The sequence below is a fragment of the Rhineura floridana genome, chromosome 1, assembly GCF_030035675.1.
Source record: "Rhineura floridana isolate rRhiFlo1 chromosome 1, rRhiFlo1.hap2, whole genome shotgun sequence".
Taxonomy (NCBI): Eukaryota; Metazoa; Chordata; class Lepidosauria; order Squamata; family Rhineuridae; genus Rhineura; species Rhineura floridana.
In genome coordinates this window covers 261293914-261311302 of record NC_084480.1, presented here as the reverse complement: position 1 = coordinate 261311302, position 17389 = coordinate 261293914, and the positions used below count along the sequence as shown (strand labels likewise).

The following is a 17389-nucleotide window of genomic DNA, read 5'->3' as shown; positions in this document are numbered from 1 at the left end:
AGAAATGAAGTTCTCCCCACTATAATGTGGCAGCATATGCAAAGGGCTTTTCAGCAGTCAGAAAGGCTCTCCTTCCTTGAATTCTGCATCCTACAGTTATGGTCACAAGACAAAGTAAAAAAAGATGGCAAATCTGGCACTGGTGAAAAGAGGTCTTTTGGCTCAACTATGGCATCAGATCAGGCTGCCCTTTTGACATTTTCTCCCACACTGTATTCCAGCCTTCTCCCTAGAAGAGGAGGAGAGAGGCAATAATCAAATCAAGGTATGGAGGCTGGGATGGTGCACCAGTGGTTTACCGGGCCCAATTCAAGGTGTTGGTGTTGACCTTTAAAACCCTATACAGTTTCGGCCCAGTGTATCTGAAGGACCACCTCCAGTATCATCAATTAGGCCGCCTTACAAGATCAGCCACACAGGACCTCCTCTCAGTCCCACCAATCAAAACCACTAGGCTGGTGCAGACCAGAGAGAGAGCGTTCTCGGTTGTGGCCCCCACCCTCTGGAATTCCCTCCCTTACGATCTCCGACATGCCTCCTCCCTGATGAGTTTCCGTCGAGCTTTAAAGACCTGGCTATTCAGGCAGGCCTTTAAGAACGTTGGGGGGATTAGTTTTTCTTGATGTTTTAATTATTGTTTTTGGTGTTAGATTAAATTGCTGAATGTGTTGATTGTATATTGTATATTGTATATTTTAGTCTATGTAAGTCGCCTAGAGTGTCCGTTAAGTCGGACAGATAGGCGACTAACAAATAAAATTTTATTATTATTATTATTATTATTACTTTAGAAGCTAGATCTGTTGTACACATGCCAAAAAGGTTAGCTGCCAACTGGAGTATTCATCAATGACTATTCAAGATAGATGGACCAATGGTCTGACATTACAAAGGCAGCTCCTTACATATCACTACATGTCACATACACAGATGTTTGTGAAGACAGCCATATGCAGAACACTGCACATAAGACATTTTTCAAGTCAGGTTTTTGGTGTAAAACTACATCTAGGTCTGCCCATACCTTTGGACAATTTGGCCCTTAAGCTGCTTAAGATGACCATTTTAGACAGAATAATTCTCAGAATATGGAGTTATTCATAGTGAAGAATTTCAGCTCTCCTTGAGTAATTCACATGCCCACTCACTCCCATATCACCTCTGAAACCTGGCATTTCAAACCAAAGGGTAATCTAGCAAGTGTGCATAACGGTAAATGGAAATTTAAAAATGGCAGTAAGCAGTGAGATTTCCCTTTTTAGGCCCAAGGCAGACTTAATATTTTGTAATGTCCTAACCATTGTTAAGAGACTGTGTGACCTGCACACATGTATATTGTTCTTCCCTTTCAGTTGTCTCCTCTGTGTGATACCCTCCCTCGCAATTAAAAAAGTTATTTGCAGCAAATGTGTTTATGCTAACCATGGTTAGTGTTAACCAATGTTTGCAAAATAGTTTCGAACTCTAGTTTAAAGCTCAAGATAGTTAGCATTATCTTCAGTACAACATTTTAGCAAACAAAATGTACTGCACTATCTACAGTTATGTGGGAACGTCCAGGCCCTTTTGTCTGCAGATTAGGTCCAGTATGACCAAGAACAGGGTGTGGGTAGCCACATCCTTCCCCATATGGTGGCCCTGAACACTCCCAAAACATACTATATACTGCGTGTAAGTATCTTTGGAATCCATGAAGTACTGCACAGACTACAGACTGATTAGCCATGCCAGGTAAGCTCCAACCCTGGACTCAGGGTATCTATGAAACTTTCCTTCCTAGTGTCATCAGTGTAAGATCTTACACACACACACACATTTCAACAAAACCATTTATGCTGAAATCATACTGATTCGAAAGTACTCTACAAGATCCTCTTTACTTGCCTATTAAATGTAGGGTTCTCTTTTTAGCATATAATGCTAAACTCACCTTTGGTTTTAGCATGCCAATTTGCCCCATCTTTTAAGTCTGGAAATTCAGTAATCCACAACTGTTGAGCCTGCTGCCCTAGTCTTGCCATTTTAGGATATCAGTTTTGTTTATATTAGCTGCAGTTTGCTCATCAGCCATCGCCTGACCTCTCTTTACTCTTGTTGACTATATTCCAGGGCATGTGAAAGTATACAGCACTACATTCTCAAAACAAGTCAAGGTTAGTCTGGGACAAGCTTGTGAGGTTGGGGTGATTTCATATCCTAGCATTCCCCAAACAGCCACTACATGCAGTCAAATCTACAGAAAGGAATTTTAGTCCATGGCTCAGCCTTAAAGATGATAAGCGATGCTGATTTTTACACTTAATAGGAACATACAGAAGCTATGATACAGCACTTTAATATTATAAACAGAATTAACATACTAATGAGAGAGAATTATGCTAATATTTACTGTGAGTAGACAGCTACAGGGCTCTGTAACTATTCAGTTGAAACATGACAGTCTATTCCAAAAAACACCTTCTGCTCTGCCACTGAATGAACTAGGATAGATAGTGCTATACTTGGAATAAGAGATTTGACAAAACAGGGAAAGTATGGGAGATCCTTGCATCTAACTGGAAACAGAAGCTATTTGCCAGTGGACATTATGACAAAGAGAATCATCCTGTAGAAAATACAGTCTCAATTCATGGAGACAGGCAGGCTGAGTCACTATTTACTTATTTTTTTCAGGAATAACTGAAGCCCAAATGAGGATGCAATAGTAACCCGTAAAGTTATTGCATCCTATGCCATCTCAGAAGTGTATTTCTGGTTAAAGGAACTAAGAGAATTATGCAAGTTCCACTGTGGGGTTAAGACACTAAACATGCTCCTCTGCCACTCCCACATCAAGCCACCTGGATAAAATCAATGGGAACTTTCAGAAATGTAAGAAGCAGAAGCCAAAATAGTGTAAGCATCCTACAATCAAGCCACTCTGACTACATAAAATGAAGTATCACATATTACATGGTTTGTTTATGACATGTGCCTTAATGCCCCTCTTTAGTATAGTGAAACTTGTGGCCCTCTAGATATTGTTGGATTACAGTCAGAGCCAAATTAAGACATGCTGAGGTTCTAAACTATGTCATGTTTAAAAGGTTCTGGAGCATTACCAAAAAATATTATTATTATTCTAGTATTAGTATTAGTATTAGTATTATTCTAACAGAAAAGTCAATGAAAATAGAAATAAAGCTTTATAGTTGCATATATATACTGGTACATAGGCAAGGATGCAACTAAAAATTAGCAATTTAACTGAAACATATATATTGCAATAAACCTATTTGCATATGAAATAATTTGAAATGAAAACATCTTATGATTTCTTACTTAGCATATATGAATACTTTTAGTGTACAGCATCATAAGAGCAGTTACACACACACACTACCTTAAAAAGTCTGCTGAAATAGGAAGTCTTTGTCAAGTGCCCAAATTCCAATAGGAAAGAGGCCTGCCTGATCTCAGTAGTGATGAAACTGCACAGGATTGGGCCCACAGTACCTGAATCCATAGCTTCTGGTAATTACAAGCAATGCATCTGAACCATGGGGAACCGCTAACAGAGAATCCCCCAAAGATCTCAGTGATCTGGCAGGGATATGAGGGATCAAGTGGTCCTTAAATTATCCCAGACCCCAGTTGTAAAGGCTCTTGGTAAATTAATACAAGAACTATGAAGCTGGTCCAGTAACATACGGACAGTCAATGCAAGCTTTAAAGCACTAGTGGTATGTGCTGGCAGTAGTTCGTCCTCAGCAACAGTCTAGCCGCAGCATTTTGTACCATCTTACAAAACAGCTCCACCATTTTCTCTTGCTTGTGTGTTTAGCACTTAATAATTGGAAGAAGCAACAGAACATGCACTGTGTGTGTTCTGCACATGACATAAAATTTAAAAACATTTTCTTTTGTGATTTTTTTCTAGTATTTTTTATTTATTTAGAGGCCCCTCAAAATCTAAAGACCTAAACTGTAGCTTACTTAGCTTGTGTGTAAATCTGGCACTGACTATAACTCTCATCGTCCCTGATGTAGTGGAGTCCAACAACATCTGAACCACCACAGGTTTCCCAACTGTGCTTCAGTATGTCCAATTTATTACTACTAAAGCCATTCTAATCTGGATTAGTGCGCGTCAGGGGAGGGAGGGCGAACTTTTTCTAAAACTGTATTGCTTTAGTGAAATAGCATGAACATGTTTACCAAGGAGGTGGTAGCAGGGAGGAAAGGGAACACATCCTTGTCACCCAAGGAGATAAGGCTGACACTCATTTGCCCCATTCCAGCTACATATACTTTATAATAAAGTATTTATACCTGCTGTCAAAACCCACTTCAGGAGTTAGGAAAAGACCTTTTTAATGCTGCCAGTTTTTTAGTTGAGGCTGAATATGAATGCACACCTCCATCCACACTTAACTAGTTACAAGTAACTCTGCACATCTACAGCAGGATTGGAGCATACATCTTACAGGTCTGGTAGACAATGAAACCACCAGTGCATTCCAGGAGGACAACGGAAATCTGCCTAGTTGCTGGTAAAAGGAGCACATTCCATTACCACCACCTATCCAGAATGAGGGCAATGAGAGGGCTTGTTTGCTCCCCACAGTCATAGCACATTGTTAAATCTGACTGACTATGTGGTGCCATGATATCACCATATTCATTATGTGGTCCCTGACTGGTAAAGGCCACCAGTGAAGAAGCCTTTGCAAGGAAAACTACGGCATAAGATTGTGGAGAAATATGGAACACTGAAACAGCAACTTTAATATCAGAAAATTATTTTTAGTATGACTATAGTTTATAGAATGAAGTTCACCTGGATTTAAGGATGTTTTAAAATTACTTTCCATCCAAAGCATCATATTCTACTCAGATTTACTACTGGAGAATCTGCACTAATGATTGGCAACTAAATTACTTTTCACAGTGGGAAAGGGTTAGAAAACCCTTGGCCTACAAATCAGTTTTCATGGGAGAAAGCAGCTGAAGTGCATAAGAAGGGGGGGGGGGATGAGGCCAGACAACACTGGAGGCTAGACTCAGTTGTTATGCCATAACATTCCTATTCCTGTTCCACAATATTTTTATCATGCTGATAACTAAATAGCTGCCAAGTTACAGAAAAAAACTTTCAATGCAAAAGATTGCACACAAAAAGAAAAAACCCTCCCAAGTCATAGATTTATTTTCCTCTTATGTCCCCTCAACTCTGTTGAGAACCTTTGGCCTAAATTACTTGCAACTGTTAAAATATTATAGATTGTTGATGGCATTAGAATTGAAGTCCTTTAGTTTTTCTACAGCACCGGAGTTCAGGATGTCATTCTATTATGAATCTATTGTATTCATAAGTTTTACTCAGAGTAGACGCAATGAAATTAATGATCAATGTTAGTCATATTCATTAATTTCAATGCGTCTACTCTGGATATGACTAACAATGTACACAATCCAAAGGACATATCCAATAAAGCAGGGAATTGTCTGAATGAGTGTAGAGGAAGAAGTAGGATCATGCCCACTGGCCCAACTACAGCTTATTCACAAGACTTGACTATGCAGACAGTTTGCATATGTGTGCAATACAAATATCTTTCTGATATTACACAGAACACATGTAAGGTAGGGGTGCAGCCAGCAGCCACAATCTTGCTCCTCCCTCTACATAACAGAGTCTAGAAAAACTCGAATGTCTGAACAGTGTTCTGTGAAATAACATTGTATTCAGAATCAGAATCAGAATCAAGTTTTATTACGGCCAAAGACCAATATAAAAGTAAAACAAACATCATAAAACAATTATTAAGATAGGGACATATTCAAATTTAAAACACTAATCAGGAATTAGTTTCCAGATCTAAATAAAATATTCATTATTAATTCATTATTCATTATTATTTGTTATAATATAAGGCTAAATATTATAAGAATACAAATCATAATATTAATATAGAATAAAGCATATTAATTAAAATTGCTAAAACTCATCCTGAGAATTTAAAAGTAAACAAGGAGAGCCAAAGAGAACTTAATTTCGAGAGTCATTTACCTGGATCCTCCTAGATAAAATTGCAATTACACAAAATTTAGCAACTTTCTCTGTAATAAATTGTTGATGATCTCCAAGTAGATATTCCAAACGCTTATCCTCACTTCTACCAGGTATAAGGTCTAGGATAGGTTTAATTATTTGATTTCTGGAATCATGGTAGTAAGAGCAACGTAGTAGGACATGGGCAATAGTTTCTACCTCGTCCTCACCGCAGGGACATTTCCTGTCACAATATGGGAACATTGTATTAATTAGAAATCTACATTCATGTGCAGTGCAGACTATGGGAGGTATCCAACTAACTCGTTTTATTTATTATTTATTATTAGATTTATATCCCGCCCTTCCTCCCAGCAGGAGCCCAGGGAGGAAAACAAAAGCACTAAAAACACTTTAAAACATCATCAAAACAGACTTTAAAATATAATAAAACAAACACCTTTAAAAACACTTTTTAAAAAAGCTTTCAAGACATCTTTTAAAAAGAAAAAAGATTAACAACATATTGTTTAAAAACATAATAAAAAGCAATTCCAACACAGAAGCAAACTGGGATAAGGTCTCAAGTTAAAAGGCTTGTTGAAAGAGGAAGGTCTTCAATAGGCACCAAAAAGATAATAGAGAGGGTGCCTGTCTAATATTTGAGGAGAGGGAATTCCACAGGGTAGGCACCGCCACACTAAAGGTCCGTTTCCTAGGTTGTGCAGAATGGACCTCCTGATAAGATGGTATCTGGAGGAGGACCTCAACTGCAGAGCGCAATGATGGACTGGGTATATAAGGGATAAGACGGTCTTTCAGGTATCCTGGTCCCAAGCTGTACAGGGCTTTGTACACCAAGACTAAAACCTTGAACTTGACCCAGTAGCAAATGGGCAGCAAGTGCAATTCTTTCAGCAGTGGTGTGACATGTTGGCGATACCCTGCCCCAGTGAGCAATCTCACTGCCACAGTTTGCACCAGCTGCAGCTTCTGGACCAACCTCAAGGGCAGCCCCACATAGAGCATATTTCAGTAATCCAGCCGGTTATCCATTTCAGTAATTCAGCCTGGAGTGCATGGACAACAGTGGTCTGGCTATCCCGGTCCAGAATGGCTGCAGCTGTCTTACCAGCCAAAGCTGATAAAAGGCACTCCTAGCCACTGAGGTCATCTGGGCCTCTAGAGACAAAGATGAATTCAGGAGCACCCCCAGACTACGGACCTATTCTTTCAGAAGGATTATGATCCCGTCCAAAGCAGGCAGCTGACCAAATATCTGAACTCGGGAATCACCAACCCACAGTACGTCTGTCTTGCTAGGATTCAGACTCAGTTTATTGGCCATCAACCAGCCCACCACTGAGTCCAGGCAGCAGTCCAGGGATTTCACGACCTCTCCCGATTCAGATGTTACAGAGAAATAGAGCTGGATACCATCAGCGTACTGCTAACACCTCACCCCAAATCTCCTGATGACTGCTCCCAAGGGCTTCATATAGATGTTAAACAGCATGGGGGACAAGATGGTACCCTGTGGCACCCCACAGCACAACTGCCAGGGGACCAAAAGACATTTACCCAACGCTATTCTCTGAGAATGACCTTGGAGATAGGATCGGAACCACTGTAAAACAGTGCCTCCAATACCCATCTCACCAAGTCGGCCCAGAAGGATACCATGGTCAATGGTATCAAAAGCCACTGAGAGATCAAGTAAGAGTAACAGGGTCGCACTCCCCATCCTTCTCCTGATAAAGGCCATCCATCGGGGTGACCAAGGCCAATTCAGTCCCATAACCAGGCCTGAACCCAGACTGGAATGGATCAAGACAATCTGTTTCATCCAAGAGTACTTGCAATTGATGCGCCACAACCCTCTCAATCACCTTTCCTAAGAAGGCAATATTTGCGACTGGTCAGTAATTGTCGCAGACCAATGGTCGAGGGTGGGCTTTTTCAGGAGTGGTCGGATCAACACCTCTTTCAAGGTGGCTGGAACCACTCCCTCCCACAATGATGCATTGACCACACCCTGGATCCACTCGGTCAAACAATGCATATAACTGCATAAAAATACTTAAATGTAAGATAAGTACAACAAAAACCCTGCATGTGACCCATGGAAATTTCATTGAAATTTTCTCCCCCTTTGAATTCCCCCCCCCATCTATTGATGGAGAATAGTAAAAAAAAAAAAAAACAGGATACATTTTCACAACACTAGTTTATATGGTATCTGGACCACTATCTAGGTATAATGGTTGAAAACAGCTCTGTGGCTCTGCTACAACTGTGTAAAATCCCATCCAATGTGATAAGCAGCTTTGTACTGTCTGTAACCTTAACACTACCAAGAAAGATTCTCAACAGAACTGAAAATTTTAGTATCATACTAAATTTTGAAGGCAGACAGCATAAAACTCTGCAATACAGGACTCTCTTGTTTTTCCTGAGCAGCTCAGTAAGATTGTAATTTGTGGCAGTTTCACAGTGCACAACACACATTTCAATTTTCCTGAGATTTTCAGTGGCAGAAAATAGATTGCCTTTTACTTTTTGGAGTGCATGGTGTAACTGTAGCTCATACTAAGATATCTCCTTGGCTTTTGGTAAGACAGTTCTCTCTCGCTCTCCCTTGGAAGTTGTTTTCCAGAGAGCAACGGAGGCCGTCACCATTCACCTTACCTTAACTTTTTCATGTTATTCTATTACACTAAAAATGGTTTCATTGCTTTATTTCTAAAACATACAGAAAAGAAGTAGGTGGGTTTAAAAGATAATGGACATCATAGAGCAATGTGATGCTGAAAGAAAGAAAAATAGATGAGAACAGAACAATCCTAATCCCAGTCAAGGAACTTTTTTTCCCCAGTGGTGTACCCGAGTGACCCAAGGATTGAACCCCTCAGGAGAGCCATGAGGCTTTGAAGCCAGGGAATCCAGAATTGCTGGCACCCTTCCCTGCTTCAAAATGCCATGTTTCAAGGCTTCCAGCTGGCTACCACCCATGGGGCAGCCAATGGAGGTAGCTTCCTGTCTGATTATGAACAGCTGAGCCTCTGCTATGGTGGTGTCCAGTATACTCCCCAACCAGTGGAACTTTTCTCTACCAAGAATGTGTCATCCTGCCCACTCTTCCAGTCATCAACACTGTGGGGTAGGATTGCACTTGGGATCATGGACAAGACCCAGCTTGTAGAGGATATTAAGATTTACGGAGCCAATTGCTATATCTTGATGATGCATTCCCATTTCCTGATACTTTAAATGGGATTTGAAGATCCATACCTTTGGGTAGAGTCACACTTACTGTTCTGCCAGTTCCAGTACATCTCCACCTCTCTTTTCTGAAAATGGGGGCACGCAACTCTAGTTAAACTCTAGTTTTTGACACATCCAGTTCAAAAAGGACCAGGTAACGGAAAATACCTCTTCTAGAGATCCTGCCAGACAAAGTAGATAATCCTAATCCTGGGTTTGAAGGACGAAAATAATCTGATCTCGCATGAGGCACGTCAGAATTTCCTGGCATGGAAATGTAGTGATGGAGAAGCTGCCCCTGTTGAACTGCTGTTATTCAGCTATCCTAGCCTTCTGCCAGTCAACTTTATGCGAACTCTCGCAGTCGACAGCAGCCCCCCTTTCTGGCAGAAGCCGAGGAAAGGCGCGCTTCAGAACCGTTTCCCCTTACCCTTCCAGCCAACTCCTTTTGTCTTCCAGGGAAAGGCGACCTCCTCCTTGGATTGCTGGACAAAGAGTTCAGCTCTGAGCGACCTCCGGCAGAGGGGAGCTTAAGCCTCCAGGAGTTGGGATGTATAGTTAAAGGGACACATAAAGTGTGCTTAGGCACTCTACCTTTGAAGGAAACCTTTCAAACTGAAGTTGCAGGGCTAAGGGGGTGGCTGTCATTTGACTGTTATCTGGACGATTCCGAATTGTACAGAACCCTTCGGCATTCTCTTCAATCTGATCCAATCCCAAATCGATCAGATCCAGAATGGTCGCTTCTCCGGCAGCCCAAAACGTGATGGGCCCCTTGTCCACTTAACGAGGCTGGTTTGAAGGAAACAAATTCACCAGTTTGGAACATCTTGGGACTTGGAAAGAAGACAGCCCCCGCCACCTCACCTCCTCCAAAGTACAATGGCCTGAACCCAGGCCTCGGACTGAGCAGCAGGGCAATCAAAGCAGAAAAGATGGGACTTTCCACAAACTGCTACGACTATAGGTGGACAGCGACTAGCCTTCTCTTCCTAAACATCTTTGGACTACAATCCTAAACCTGGGAGTAAGCCGCATTGAGTTCGGTAGGACTTACTTCTGAGTAGACATGCACTGTTACTTTATGAAGTCTGGAAGGACAGTGGGAATTAATGCCAATACTGCAGTGTTGCAGTGCAGTACTCTCTGTGTCTACTCAGAAGTAAGTCCTACTGAGTTTGTTGGGACTTACCCCCAGGTAAGTGAGTAGGTTAGCAGTCACTTGCTCAATAATTTGCTTTAATAATGTTATTTGTTATCTAATTTTGAGAATTGTATTATTTTATTGAGGTATTATGTTCTATTGATGTATGTTCATTTTTTTTGTAAGCCGCCTTGAGGGCCTTTTGGCCATAAGGCGGGGTATAAATTTAATAAATAAATAAATAAATAATAAGCCAAGAAGGGCAAGGGTCGAGAGGACACATTGCTGGCTGCATCTTCTCAAGCGCTTTGTCTATGTCATTCCAATAGTGCAAGTATTTTCACTTGCACAATGAAGCTTCTCCCCTTCTCTCCTCACATGTGCTCCAGAACATTGGGGAAAACCCCATAACAGATTTAAGGGGCATGCACAGGTGGATGGGAGGGACATTTTTGGTGACTATGTATATGAGCAAAATTGAGCAGTCACCCACTGAGCAAATAAAATATGTGGGCTCTGGAAGAAGCCCATCTCCTGGAAAGTGTAAGCTAGTTTGAAGACATGTGTTTCTATTTGTCAAAGTTCCTCACTTAGCCTCCTGCCCTTTCTTTTTTCCAAAGAGAAAACCACAAAGCCATGTGCTCCCCTTGCTGCCAATGCCAAATCCATCTGGAAGCCTAGAAATTGTGATAAACTCCAAAATGAAAATGGGATACAGTACAGTGGGATTAATGATTGGTACCCTACCCTGAGTTATTGCTGCTTCAGCACCATTTTAGGGCTTGTGGGGAGAAGAATGTGTCCATGTTGCTGTGACAAGCAGGTAATAAATAAATAAATAAATAAATAAATAAATAAATAAATAAATAAAGGTTGATGCTCTCTGTCTTGCTGCACTCTGTCTTGCTGCACTGTGCTCGGACAGCACTGTGTTGCAAGACTTTTGCTCTGACCTAGCTCTAGTTTCATACACGTAAATGCGATGCAGCAGAATGTGGATGGGGGAATGCATATTGCAATACACATCCCATTGAAAGCAATACAGGTATGGATAGATATCCATGCATCCAAATACACATGACAATCCACCATTCCACACTGTATTGCTTTCACAATTAAAGCACACCACTATCCATGTTATGCTGCAACTAATCAGCTCCACAGGAACATTAGCCCAATTGCTTTGGCGTTTCAGCTCAACACTGCTGAATGCTATCACCCTCCAAGTAGCCTTCCGACAACCTTGAAATATTAGAACAGAAGGCAACGACATGTATACAAAAGAAGTACACATAACGTTTAGTCACCTTGTAACCATTATTCTGTGTTTAGTATTTTTGTACCTCTTGCATATGAGAGTGTATTTGACATCCCGCCCTCTTGGAAAGCTTGTGTCTTCTACAGTTTCATGTAATATGAAACAGATTTTATACAAGGAAGTTCTAAAACAGCAAATGAAGAAAGTTTTCCCATCATTCTCCCATATATTGCAGAAACTCTAAAGGAAGTTATTTGGTGCTACTACACAAACGTGGCCAACAAAAAAACAGAGAGAGAGAAAGTAGTTATGCAAGGTATGAACAAGTAATACTGAAGGGGTGCACGCTATTAGCAAGTAGAAATGAAATAGTTTCATCATTAGCAAATGAAAGGAAGGGGAGGAATATCGATTTTACAACCAGAAGATGTGAATATAAATAAGTATTATTTATTTATTTATTTATTTATTACTTTATTTATATCCCGCCCTTCTTCCCAGCAGGAGCCCAGGGCGGAAAACAAAAGCACTAAAATACTTCAAAACATCATCAAAACAGATTTTAAAATACATTAAAACAAAACACCTTTAAAAACATTTTTAAAAGGCTGTCAAGACATCTTAAAAAAGTTAAAAACATATATTTTTTTAAAAAAGCTTTAAAAACCATATTAAAAAGCAATTCCAACACAGAAGCAGACTGGGATAAGGTCTCAACTTATAAGGTTTGTTGAAAGAGGAAGGTCTTCAATAGGCGCCGAAAAGATAACAGAGATGCCAGCCAGTCTTAATAGTTGAGGAGAGGGAGTTCCACAGGGTAGGTGCCACCGCACTAAAGGTCCGTTTCCTATGTTGTGTGGAATGGACCTCCTGATAAGATGGTATCTGCAGAGCGCAGTGATCAACTGGGTATATAAGGGATAAGACGGTCTTTCAGGTATCCTGGTCCCAAGCTGTATAGGGCTTTGTACACCAAGACTAGAACCTTGAACTTGGCCCGGTAGCAAATGGGTAGCCTATGTCTATGAAGACTATGCCTATGTCTACACACATTTCTTTTTTTTTTTACAATAATTTTTATTCAAATTTTCATAAAACATAGAAAACAAAATCATAAAACATTCAAAGACAAAAAACAAAACAAAACAAAAATGATTAAACAAAAAAAAATAAAATGTTGACTTCCCATTTGTCACATATCAAATCAGTTATAGGTCTACAATATATAACAATCCTGTCTCTTAAATCATATTATAAAATCACTTTCCTCCAGTAGTTATCTTAATTAATCATCAAATCTCATAAACATTACTTTATTCTTTCCACAAAAAGTCAAAGAGAGGTTTCAATTCTTTAAGAAATCTATCAATTTTTCTCCAAATAAACATGTCAATCCATCTCGTTAATAATTATAATAATCTTATTGTCATAACCATAGTCCAAATAAACATTTCGATTAATCCATCTCATCAGAATCTGTTAGGTCCAATAATTTCAACAGCCATTATTCCATTATCCCTATTAGTTCCATCTTCCATCTTCAATAGTCCTGTTAAGTCCAGTAATTTCAGTGTCCAATCTTCCATTATCAGTAGTCCATAATAATCTTGCTGTTGTAGCCATAGTCATATAATAAGAGTCTGATGGGAATTTCCTCTATCCCAAATATTTTCTTGCCATCCATTCTGAATAAGTTGCTGAAATACTGTTGTAAAGTCATATCTGTGTTCTTCTTTTTTACAAAATGCACTGGCTCATCTCTTAAGAGTTTTTCCATTGTTACATGGCTGCAGTTAATTCCATAGATTTTCTCTATATCAAGCTCCATCACATCATTCCAGTCCAGAAGATTATCCAAGCCATTGATAACTTTATCTCTAATATCTTCATTAATTTCTTCAGAGATAACGTTAAATTCCAAACAGTAGATTTTATTTCTAAAATCCATAAACTCCAGATCTTTTTCCAATTCCACATTTGTTCCAATCTCCAGGGCTTGTATCTTCCCTTTATTTTTTCTTTTCTCATCTCTGATCTCATTCTCCTCTCTCACAGGATCCCCTATTTCTTTAAACTCCTGCGTCATTTTGCTCAGTTCAATTTTCAGCTCCTTACTACCCTGTCGCAGGGTTTGTTTCGTTATCTCAATCTCATCCATTATTTTCTGAAACATAGTTACTTCCAGATTCTCAGCCACTTTCTTGATTGCCATTTTTAAAACCATGAAAACAAAGCAAAACAAAAATAAAGAAAAACCACTTCTTATTTCAGCAACAATTGGGTTAATATTCCAGGCTTGATGACATCACAGTATAAACAGAGCAACCTGCCTTATCTCTCTATGTTCAACAATGCAAAACAAATTTAGTTCCCAACATCAAAACAGTTAGTGGCGTCGTGAAGAAGCAGATTCGTCAAAATAAAATAGACCAAAAAGAGAATAGTCCCAGACAATATAATATTCCTTGGAATAGAAATCAGGAATAGAAATCCCTCTTCTGTCTACACACATTTCTTCATAGACTTGGGCTCCAGTGAAACTCACCATTCTCTGATTACTTTTAATGAAAATATTAACGTTTTAATAGCATTTTACATGTCTTTAGCGAGGCTTCTGACACCAAAGACTTTAATTTCTCCTTCCCTAGCAGTAAACATACTATCATTATATGTAACTGGTGATGTTAGGGCAATTCCAATGCAAATATTGTTGTTCTGCTGGTGGCTGAAATTTATGTCCAATTCTATCCAATTTACCTTCTTGTTTGAGGGGGTGGGAGAAGAATTGTTAGTTAAATGTGCCAACTCTTGGGTACATAGTACAACAGAGGAAGGAAGCATGTCAGAGTGTGGATGTCTGTCATTACTTAATTACATTCCTAACCAAAACCAGTCAAGATGCATGCACTGGCATGCCACTATAAATGCACATCAGTTTGCGCAACTGCTCTTTCGGAGGGCAAGAAAAATATTGGAGAAGTTGTTTGGAAAAGCAAGGAGATCCAAGGCACATTGTAGACTTTCCATCGATATCTGAGACTATGAGGAGACAAGTAGAAAACTCCTTAAAAATCCTTAAATGTAACAAAATAGAACTGATATAAGACAGCAATGTGTGACCACACACAGAGAAACACAATTGAGAACTCTGGAAGGAAATGTAGAAAGTATGAGAATTCAAACAGTGTGCCAAAGAAGGAAGGTGGGGGAGTTTCAAATCCTATGAAGTCATCCAGAAAAGTTTTAAACAGAACAGTCCTAGGCAGAGATATAGTTTTCTCAATTTTATTTAAAAGGCTTGCTACAATTAGCTCCTAATTAAAATGAACTTTTAAACAAAAAGGTTTCTTTACTTCCCTGCCTGCCCACATCTAAGTTTGACAGCACTGCACAAATAAGCAATTTGATAAAAGACAGAGATACTAGTTGTGCTTGTGTGGGTTACAGAAGGACATAGACTATAATATTCATGAGTAAGTTAGATTTCAGATTTCTTAGTACCCTAATTTTCCCTTTTGATCCCCACTTCCCTCCCCTCTTTATGCAGAAGATGTGGTGGAATCAGAAGCTAGAACAAATAGCATGACCCAAGATTTATTTGTTATTTGTTCTATGGTAATGATTCTGATATGCTAGTGACTTTCAGAGTGTTCAAGAAGTTCAGCTTATGCCCAGGGAAATGCATAATTTAAGGGACAGTCATGCAAGCAAATGTGATGCTCAAGGAAAATAATTTTGTTATTTTCGGTGACTTCCGGGAAGTGGTGCTGGCTGGTGGTTGTCTCTGAGGGAGCTCTGCCTCAGAGGAAGCTTTTTTCAGGTTAAAAGCCAGCCAAGAGGAATCTTGGACTGGCTTAAATGTTCTCCAAGGTATAGGAGAACCGATCAGATCTTCCACAAGACTTCGTTGAGCTGTCGGCGGCTGGAATTGATCAGGAAATTCCTGAGATAAGAAGGCAAGCCGATCGGCTGAAGACGGAGTCAGGAATTCCACGCAAGCTGAACTGGAATAAAGCGAAGCGTTTTTTCTTCTCTCAAAAAAAAACGTTCTTAACCAGCGAGCCCACTTCTGCCTAAACCTTATCATTCGGCTTAAATTACTGCAATAAAAGGGATTTGTTTATGAATCAGCAATTGAGAAACCTGGGTGAGTCATACTTTTTCTCTTTTAAATATAATTAAGGAAGAAAGAAAATATAAACAACTTATATACTTTTTTTACGACAAAAAGCTGGCTTGAATTTGGACTTTTAAAGTTTAAAAACGGATGAGAGGTAATTATTATATTTTGGACTATTTTTCTCTTTGGACTATTTCTTGTTGGATGAATCCGCTGCTCGTATATGCTACTAATTGTTTAGTCTTGGCAACCAGAATTGTTTTGCATTCTTGGAAGCAGATAAGGACTGTGTTGTGCTGGCTGGATTTCAATAATAGGCCTGGAATATTAACTCTTCTTTTTGGTGGAGGGAAAAAAAGAAAAGAAATAGACTGCCCTTAGGTTCTGAAACAGTGATTAATATTAGAAATTAAAGGCCTCTTTTTGAAAATGACAACTAAAAAAACAACCAAGGCCCAGGGGCGAAGAGGTTCTATTGATACACAGGAAGAGGATATACCCCCAGAAATGTTTCAAAAAATAATGGAAGGGATTAATGCTATAAAACAGGAAATGAAACAGGAAATGAAAACTGAATTGACAGATATAAAAGACTATATTAAAACACAAGTGGATGAGATTAAAGGGACAATTGGGCAAATAAAGGAAGATGCAAAAAATACTAAAGAAAAGGTACAAACCTTGGAGAATAGAACAGATATACTAAATCTGGAACTAGAAAAAAATTTGGACTACTTAGCTGTGACTGAAATGAGAAATAAAGAGCATTGTTTGAGATTCCGTGCAATCCCTGAGGAAACAGGTGAAGACATTAGAGATAAAATTGTTAATGCTTTAGTAAAATTTCTGGACTTGAATGAAGATAGGATGGAATTTGAAATAGACAAAGTTTATAGAATTAACTCCAGATATGCAACAATGAAAAAAATTCCAAGAGATGTGCTTGTTCATTTCGTAAAGAAGACGACCAGAGATATGGTTTTACAGCAACACTTTAAATATACCTTTAAAATTGATGGTAAGGAAATACTGGTGATGAAGGAAATTCCTATTAGACTTTTACGTAAGAGAAAAGAATATGCTTTCCTTACAGAAAAACTTAAGCAATGCAAAATTCAATTTAGGTGGGACGTTCCAGAAGGAGTGATTTTTACATTCAGACAACAGAAATACAGACTGAATACTGTTCAAAAAGCAAGGGACTTCTTGAGAAAAGCTTCAAAAGATATGGAAGAAGATAAACTCAAAGATATGGATATAGTTCCTGGGAAACAAAGTCAACAAGGATATGCAGAGGAGGGGAAGGAAGATGATGGATCAAAAGGAGCATCAGGCAAATTTTAAAATACACGCTTAATGATGGATTACAAATACCTAACTTGGAATATAAATGGAGCCAACACGGCGCAGAAGAGAAAGAAAGTGTTTCATTATTTGAAAAAATTAAAATTGGATATAATTTGTTTACAAGAAACTCATATTCAGAAGAAAGATTCCAAATACTTGATTTGTAAAAATTTGGGTGAAGAATTTATTTCAGCTGGACCAAAAAAAAAAAATGGAGTTGTT

The 17389-nt window shown here is 39.1% G+C and overlaps 1 protein-coding gene across 7 annotated transcripts in view; it reads right to left on the bottom strand.

The window, feature by feature from the left end:
• Window positions 1–17389, bottom strand: part of FAM110B (family with sequence similarity 110 member B) — a 129872-nt gene that overhangs the window by 87118 nt on the left and 25365 nt on the right. The window contains exon 1 of one of the 7 annotated variants that reach the window (XM_061599342.1): window positions 6053–6260. The exons of the other annotated variants lie outside the window; for them this stretch is intronic. The gene's annotated coding sequence lies outside the window, so the exon portion shown is untranslated. Of the gene's footprint in view, window positions 1–6052; window positions 6261–17389 lie in introns of those variants that run through there. 7 annotated transcript variants of the gene reach the window in all.